General features: G+C 39.5%; 1 pseudogene; it reads right to left on the bottom strand.

Moving 5' to 3' along the window:
* LOC129042094 (transient receptor potential cation channel subfamily A member 1-like) overlaps nucleotides 1–9,057 on the bottom strand; it is a 60,427-nt pseudogene extending 51,370 nt beyond the window's left edge.
* Nucleotides 9,058–9,518: the final 461 nt, after the last annotated feature.

Genomic DNA, 9,518 nt, shown 5'->3' on the forward strand with positions numbered 1-9,518 from the left:
GATTGCTGTTTGCAAGCATGAGGGGAGGCATTCCAAAACACCTTCTCCTCCTTCTATTCCTGTCATCTCTGGTGAGCCAGAGGAGTCTGAAAATATTTTTAGACATAATTGTGGTTGGTAAGACCAAGTAGGGGAGAGTCAATTTTACTTAGAACTCTATTTTTCTGCTTGTTCTGGTGTCATCAGGAAAATTTGTTTTATGTCCATCACTGAATTTATGAATCAGTTAGGAGCTTTGTTTTCTATTTCTATGTGATACCTATCTTTCTGAATTTGTTGGCCTGGAGATTTCTGCTTTCTAATAACAATAGTCTTTCAACAGTTATCTGTCTTCATATTCCCAAACTCCACTTTCAGAGCCAATATTAAATGAGTTAATAGGTGTTTGCTCTTAAAAAGAGCCTTCAGAGGGAGCACAGAGCTCCATGAGGAAATATGTGACATCTTTGTGGGAGTCCCTGCAGTCATTAGTGGCCCAACCCGGATGATATGGAAACAACAGTTGGCTCATGAATAATGCAGATATTTAATAAAACAACAAGAACAACAACAAAAACCAGCTTGTTTCCAGAGGACTTTCTACAACCTCTTCAGGGAGCCACCCTGACCTATCTCATAGGTACTGAGACTTCAGCTCGCCCCTTCTCAGTCAGCCAAAACTCCCATTTACACATTCATTCATCATCTGCCACCACAGTGCTGATGAATAAGAGATATTTGGATTAGCAAGACACAGCCCTCCTTCAAGGATAATTACCCAGTGGGCAAAAAAAGCACCTGAATATTTGATTCCAATATCATGTGTTAAGAATTTTGATAGAGCCATATACAAGGAACAGTAGGAAAGCAGAAAGTGGCTCCTCTAATACCCTTCATGCCAAACGTAAAGGAGCCAAGGTCTCAGAAGGCTGAGAGAAAAGGTTTTTGGGCTAAAGGGAGCCAGAAATTCATGCATCTCTTTGGCAATTTATAGAGAAGTTGGTTTTCTTGTGGCTTACCACAAATAGCCAAATCATCATTCGCAATAATATTTCTACAGGAAAATTTATTGTAAGTTCCAAATAGCCTACCTTAGAAATGAACTTCTGGAACATGATCCATTTGTAAACTCCATTCTTCATCAGTTAAGCATGTTTGTATTTTAGTGTGTCTGACAGACTTTGAGAGGTAGTTTTAAAGCCATGGCCTAATTCTTACCCTTTAGCAATTTTCTGGAATTTCCTCTACTTGATCAAGCTTATTCTTACACCTTGAAACAATAAGATGTCTCCCAATGGTATTGTCATGTCCTCGGCGAACTAATCTAACAGGCCATACACTCTAACTAAAACAGCAAATCATAATTATGTTTTCTGCTTTCATTGAGGCTCTCATTACCTTCTTCCTTTGTCATTAAATCAGTCAGGTAAAAGAGATAAAGCCTAAACTTGAAAACATAAAGATGAAAACAAAATTCCTTAGTCTTGCTGTTTTACTTGTGATGTGCCATTAGACAAGCTATTCAAATTCTTTTGGCACCTCAGCATACTCAGCTATGAAATGGGAATACTAGTATTTTATTAGATCTTACTTCATAGAGGGCTTATTTAGATGAGAATTTAATAAACGAACACGCACAAAGCTCTTTAAAAGTGCTTGGTAAATAAGAACTGTTCAACAAAGTTAGAACTAATCATCATTATCATCATTAGTTGGTGAGAAGTAGAGCAAATGTAATTATTACATATCATTTGACCTGGAAGCTCAGAAGGTGCTCATCCTGGTGCAGGCAGAGAGAGCTGGATCTGGGTACCAGCACCTGCGCCGCCGGTCAGGTCCTTTGGAGCCGGCCAATACCCTTACCTTCATCACCTCATTGTTCATGCCCGGCACAGCTACGTGGAGGGGCACCATCATGTTGAAGTTTTGGAGGTTTGGGTTTGCTCCTCTGCTGAGAAGAAACTTAACGCTTTCAATTTGGTTTTCTTCTACAGCACAGTGCAGAGGGCTATTCCATAATCATCCATAATCATTGCATTCAGCACTAGAAAAAGAAACCAAAATATGGATTAGATTTTGCTCAACACCTCTTGAGTGCCTATCCACTGCAAAACTCAGTGCCAAGTGCAACTGAAATCAGCTGCATCTTTTCTATGGAAACTAAAAACACAGCTTCAATTCTCATGAAACATTTAATGGGCACCTAATGGGAATATATAGAAGCATGGCACTGACTTTATCAATTGAGTTAAATTTCTATCCGTAGCAGTCATAAGAAAAAGATCCTCCAATTGCTACATATTTTTATCTATATGAGTTTGGGTATTGTGATAAAATATTGAGATTATATAAAAGAAAGAACTATATACTGGGCACTCTACTAAGTTCACGTGACCATTATTTCTTTCAAGCCCCAACAGCCTGCTAGGCATCACCATGACAAATGTTCAGGAGGAAGATGTTGAGGTCCAGAGAGGTTAAAAGTCTTGCCAACATCACAGAGCCAGTAAGGAGGTATGGTTACCATGCCTCTCTGAACCTCAGCTTTCTCATATTCAAAATTTGTAAAAAAAAAAAAACAACAAAACATATATTCATATGCCTACACAGACAGAGAGAGAGAGAGACACCTTGCAATGTTGCAGTGTTATTGGGACAATAATATTAAACCGTGTCTTTAAAGATCACAGCAGAGTGCCTGGCCTGTAGGAATGGCTCCGAAAATGTTAATAAGAAAAAAGACACATCACTAATAAACCACAAGACTAGAATTCGAGCTTGAGTCCCTGATGCCACACCTGGTTTCCACATATTTCTACAATACGATATATGGCACTATTTATCCTGTGAGCTCAGCATACAAGTAATAGGTCCTTTCATCCTGCAAAGTCCTATAGCCATTCTAAATGGACATGGCCATCTGCTTTATCAACCTTGTAAATTAGTGGCAATGTATCTTTATATCCAGAAAAGGAGAAAAAGCATTGTCTCATAAATATGATTTGAGGACCATCTATGGTACTTGGAACCATATAGCCACGTTTTCTGTTTCTCTCCTTTTTAAAATATATCTCTCCACTATTTCCTTTCATTCATCTAAGTGCTTCATTCTAAACAACACACACATTCACGGACACACACACACATCTCTTGACTGTTCCGTCTGATCAAGAAGAATCACTCCATTCATCATTCCATTTGGCACAACACTTAAACAGGGATCTATATTTACAAAATCCCATTCACTAATTAAATAACTTGAATTTCGCTTTTATCCTCATCACTTTTCAGAAATCATTTCTACAGAGGTCACTGGGGCCTTCTAATGTAGGAGCTTTATTGTGACCTCTTTCCTGCTTGATCTCTTTGTAGCAAGAGCTCCTTCCAACTCTTCTGTCCCAGTAACTTCTCCCGTGGCTTTAATATCATCAATTTTTATCCACCACTATCTTCATCTTTTTCTGGCTTTTCCTCTGCCATCTGTCTCTTGATGTTTGTACTCTACTCTTAGCTACCTTAATTAGCAATTTTGTGACCCCCTAAAGTATTTTCATGCATTTCCACTGTCTCATCGACTTCCTACGCAATCATGCTCCTGTAGGGCAGCCCCTTTCATTCTACGTTTCTGGATATTTCCAGATATTGTAGAAGATTATAGATATTGCCTGCTGGATATTTCCAAGTGGATGTCCCCTGGGCCTTTCAAACTCACCGTGACCAAATCTCACACCTTCACACTCACTTACTTTCTGTTTTCTCATATTCCTCCTTTTGGGGGATGTTTACATTATTAGCCTAATCTCCTAAATTTAAGAATTTCAAAGTCAGTTCCAACTCCCTGCCCCCTTCTCTTCCCATTTACTCTGCTGTTAAGCACTGTTGACTTTACATGCCAATATCTCTTCAACCTCTCCCTGTCTCCTTATTGTAGCCTCACAACCCTGGTGAACTCCTATCCTCTGTTTACTACCAAAATAGCTTTTTAGCTTGGTTTCCACTTCTAATCCATCTTCCACAATATTGACAGAATTATCTTATATAGTGAAGGTCTTATCACACCACCTCACTGTCTCCATCTCTGTGGCATCCACCTCCCTCATTGCCTGCAGTTGAACTGCTTAAACAAGGCAGAGTGTACAAGGCTGGCATCTGGAAAACATCACTGTGGGGGGATGTTACACCTTCTTGAAGTGTCCATTTTCTTCAATGATAATAATTTAGGTGTAGAATAACCTCAATGGAAATAGTACAGAAGAGTACATAAATATATATGCATTTTTACAATTTATCTAAAAATTCAAATAAAGTCTGTGCTTATTGTGGGGTGTCCTAGATCTCTGCACTATGCTTTGCAATATTTCAGTAGAAGAAGTTGAGGAGTGCTGGTGTGTAGGAAAACCCAGATTTCTAAGTGAAATATACAGGTTCTTTATAATTGAAACTAATTACCCTTAAGAATCACTTTATTCCACCTTCCCAGTGAACTGAATGGGATAAAAGATTTCTAGAAGATGCATTGTAATGTTTTGTTACCTCCAGGAAGGAAATCTTCAGGGAACATCTCCATCTACTCGAATTGACCTTTTCCTACAGCATATTGCGAAGGGAAGGCGTTCATGTCATCACAATTGTTTAATATCTTTTGTTTCTTAAAGCTTTGTAATCCATATGCACTTCCTTCAAACTCCTCCTAGAGGTATTTAAACACCATTACAACAAACAAGCATATGCAAAACTTATGACTATAATCATTTTATATTCTTAAATAATTTATTATCCAAAACTCTTTATCATGCTTATAATAAAGTAAAAGTTTTTCTTGAAATACACAAAATGTTTACAGATACAAAGAAGGTATGAAAAAATGCCCCCAAATTGTTCAGTATATGAAATAAATGTTTTTATTTTTTGACCATAAACTCATATATGCTTAGAAATAAAGGCCTTCTTCTTTGTTGCCAAGGAAATGCAGAAATCTTCCCCAAACAAATGAATCAGATACTTACTTTAATTCAACCATTGACCATAACTAGTCACATATGCCGCATGATAATATATGTGTTCAAACTCTAGTTTGTTATTTTAAGGATAACTAGAGCATTTCTCACTACTGAAAAAAAAAGCTATCAATTAAAATGATGTATTAAAGTATTTAATGTATCTTAATATAGCTAAGAAATGATTTAGGATATGAGGACTTATTCAGTAAATGTCAAATTGGAATAAATAAAATTTAAATTCTTAAATTTTTGAACTTTAGATTTTGCTTCTAGAATCACAAAATAGTACTTAACAAATCACTCTTCTATAGTAGTCTCTTAAACTGAGATATGTTACTTTTTAACCAAAAAAAAAAAAAAAAAAAAAAAAAAGAATTCTATATAAGCTACATATGGCTTTAGTGACTATAGGATATGACAATGAGCATCCAACCACTTTCAAATTTACACATATTCAGTAATAAATTTAAAATGGGATTATTGTAGAAACAGGGTATTCTCATATCTCATGCTATCAAAGAAAATGTTGATCTAAATCTATTTGGAAGCATTCTGGCACTTGAATTTGATATGCTATTTGGGTAATAAAGAGTTTGTGCTGCCTACTCCCTAGTGCCAGAATGTGCAGTTTGGGATGTCTGTTCAGCGATGTGCTGTCAATGCAAACCCAATTCCACACTCTTTAGAGGGAGTACTAGGTTCAGATGCTCACAAGGCACTATTGAATTCACAATGACAAAACAGCATCTAAATACTTTACATGAGTATATCAGATGTACTAGATCTTCTCAATCAGTACCTGACGTATTGTCAGACTTTGAAAAGATTTTTTAAAGTTCTGAAAGTAAGCCAAGGATGTCATTTAGACAAGTTATATATTCACTTAATGTAGTTTCATGTTGTCACAGAGTCACTTCAGATTCCTTATGATTCAGAACTATGTGATTAGATTCAGAACATAATAGACTAGATCACTTTTAGATAAGTTAATTCTAACTAAACCCTTTAAAACAGCGACATCAAATACATCTGTTTTAGGTTGCTTTAATGAAATATGTATAAGTAGCAACGTGGCCAAAAGGTTGGAAACTAAGGTGAGAGATAACAATTGGAAGAACAAATGCTAAAGTATTCACTATCCTGAAAGAAAATAATTGGAAAAGGCTAAAAGCATCAGTCCAATGGTTCTTTTTCCACATTTCTCAACTTGTAAGTTTTCTGTGATCCTTCAGTTTTGTTAGTGTTCCTGAGATACTGTGTATGTGCTGGAGAAAATATGTTACACAGCTTTTCTTTTAAATTAGGAAACCACCAAAAACCCTCTAGAGTTCAAAAAACGCTTCACAGTATTATATGTTTCTTTGTAAAGAGTACAACCACTGAGATTTTTACAAGATGATCTGAAAGTACCACAGTTAATGAACTAAAATATATAAATCCCTCAATCTACAAACTCAAATAAAAAAATTAAAAAGCCTTAAATAATGTAAGTAGTTCTACTTAGGCATTAAATCTAAATAAGGACAATTAGAAACATGAAAAAAAATAATTTTGAGACTTGGTGCTGAGAAATCCCTCAGCAAATATCTCTAGAAAATGAAACCACAGGCCAGGCATGGTGGCTCATGCCTGTAATCCCAGCACTTTGGGAGGCTGAGGCGGGTGGATCATGAGGTCAAGAGATTGAGACCATCCTGGCCAACATGATGAAATCCCTTCTCTACTAAAAATACAAAAATTAGCTGGGCATAGTGGTGTGCACCTGTAGTCCCAGCTACACAGGAGGCTGAGGCAAGAGAATTGCTTGAACCTGGGACACGGAGGTTGCAGTGAGCCGAGATCATGCCACTGCAGTCCAGCCTGGCAACAGAGCTAGAATCTGTCTCAAAAATAATAATAATAATAAAGAAAATAAATAAATAAATAAATAAAACCACATGGGTGATATTAGAAATTTAAAATGTCTTCCAGTCCCATATTAATTGTAAAGATACTATCCTGGAGGGTGAAATCCATTCATGACTCAGTTCTCTGGAGTAAGCCAAAAGGCCACAGTTACCTTGCTAATATTAAGAAGGACAAAAAATGTCTGTGGTCAAGGTGGATATGCCAACAGACTCACCTTGGGAGGCCTGGCTACTTGGTGTGTGTGATTTACTATACATGCCTGATTCACACACACAGCTGGCAACAGTGCCAATTTGTGCAACCTATTTAGAGAGCAATTTGACAATTGCTACCAAACTTAAGGCTGTATGTACCTCTTGACCCTGCTGGACTTTAACATACAGACAGTCCCCCAAAAGTACCAATGGACAGACAGACAGAGAAGCCACGTCTACACTCACAGACACACTCAGTCAGGTGTATAACAGCAAAACAAAGCAAACATAAAACAGCCTGAGTGTCCATCAGTGCAAGACTGGTTAAATAAATCATGATCTATTCATACAGTGGGATGTTATGAAGCTGGTAAAAACAGGTAAATTTCCAAGTGCTGATTTAAAATGTATTCCAAAATATATTTTGTAAGTAAATCAAAGTGGAAATCTGTGAGTTCATACTTTTGCAAATAAAAAAAGATCCATTAACATGTGCGTTTTTGTGTAAGCATTTTTTTTTAACCTGGAAAATACGTAAGAAACTGTTAACATGATTCCACTGTTGAAAGAGATTTGTGATGAGGGTTTGGAGAGTCTTTTTAATGTTGTCTCAACATTTTAAATGAGCCCCTTTCTCCTGTTGACAATCTCATGAAATCCATTGGTGGACTCTGAGCACCCAACAGCCTCTATCCCTTAGACTACGCCATCAGGTAGTAGCTAGTGCTGCCTTTAGGTCCCGAGTGCTGCATAAGAAACAAGTACGGGCGGTTGGTGGGAAAGGGCTGATACTGGAATGGTGGAATGTGGGACACATATGTGTCAATTCAGTTTCCTTAGATCAGTGTGGAGGGTTAATTGAAAACCAGGACCATAAACTTTCAGAACTTTGTATTACGCAGAGGGATCTGTGAAACTAGTCAATTTGTTTCATTAAACAAATATTTTAAAATTAAAAAAAAAAAGAAAAAGAAACAAGTACCTATCCTAGAGCCTCAGGCCACTCAACCATCTTCAAAAGTCACCTCCTCCACAGCATTTCCTGACGTCCCCACCCCCTGAAGAAGGAATTCGCCAGTTCTGCCTCCGTTTTACAGGGGACGTTTTCTCTGGTTTCTCTGTTTCACTCTGTTAGACCAGAAGCCTTCTCAACTCCCAAAACTCTTAAATAGCTATCCGATGACAATCAGACACAGCCTTTCGGCTATTTGATTCTAAACAAAATCTACAAAAAAGTTCAAGTGAAACGACACCCATTCCAAATTGCCCTGATTTTAGGCAGCTGCCCGAGCTTGTGCCAAATGATACAGATACTTTTGGAGTAGGTTTCCCTGGACTACAGTTGTCCAGGAGCAAGAATAGATTGGGCAAACAAGCAAACCAAATAGATAAAGCAGGCGCTGCGTGGGCGCGTCATTAGCGGGGTCTCCTCTTGGACTGTGAACACACCCCAAAGCTTGCAACCCCCTGGCCACTCCAAACTTTCTCCAAACCAAGGGCTGCCCGCAAGGAAACCTCGAGCCGTCCCGCGGCTGGACTTCAGAACCCGTCCCGACCCGTGAACCCCCAGGGTACCTTAAGCTGTTCCTTGCAGGCCTCCGTGTCGTCCCGCACATCCTCATAGACAACGCCCTGGGGGTCCTTCTTTTCTCCAGGGCGCCACATCTTCCTCGGGCTGCGCTTCATTGACCCACCCCGGATGCCATCTGGTGCGTCTGCTCCCCACGCGCGCAGGCACCTGGGGCGAGAGAGCGCTGTCAGCCTGCCAGGCGCTGGGGTCCGCGCGAGCTTGAGCTCTCCCGCGCTGCAGCTCACAGGCAGCGAAAATCTCGCTCCGCGCTGCAGCTCACAGGCAGCGAAAATCTCGCTCCGCGGGAGCGCTGGAGAACTTCTGAAAGGAGTTCTCAGGCCCGCGCTACTTATAGTGCAGGAAGCAGGCGGGACATGAAGAGGAGGTAGAAACAGACCTCCCTAGCAAAGAGGGCGGCGGCGCAGCGTCTGCCGGGGACTCGTCCCTTCAGGGACAAAGTGACTCCCCCGTCCCACTGTCCTGCAGCTGCAGCAGCGCACTCCCAGAGTCAAGCGTGTCAGGTCGGTGTGGATGCAGCGAATTTGTTGTAATCTACACCCTAAGAGCCCCTTGCCTCGCCCTGCCCCCCCAACCGTGTGTGTGTGTGTGTGTGTGTGTGTGTGTGTGTGTGTGTGTGTGTAAAGAGAGAGGACGAGAGAATGACAAGGTACATTGGAAAGTTTTTTTAGTTTTCAGGATTTTTTTCCAACTAAAATTCTATGGACCTGTGTTTCCCTCCATGTGCAACTACTTCTGGGGGCCTCTTTGGTATGGAAATAAGGTTTTTAGCAAAACTTCTCATTCCAAACATTTGGGAGAATAGCTAAACCCTAGCACTGGTTTGAGGGACCAAATTAAGTCCTCATG

The sequence above is a fragment of the Pongo pygmaeus genome, chromosome 7, assembly GCF_028885625.2.
Source record: "Pongo pygmaeus isolate AG05252 chromosome 7, NHGRI_mPonPyg2-v2.0_pri, whole genome shotgun sequence".
Taxonomy (NCBI): Eukaryota; Metazoa; Chordata; class Mammalia; order Primates; family Hominidae; genus Pongo; species Pongo pygmaeus.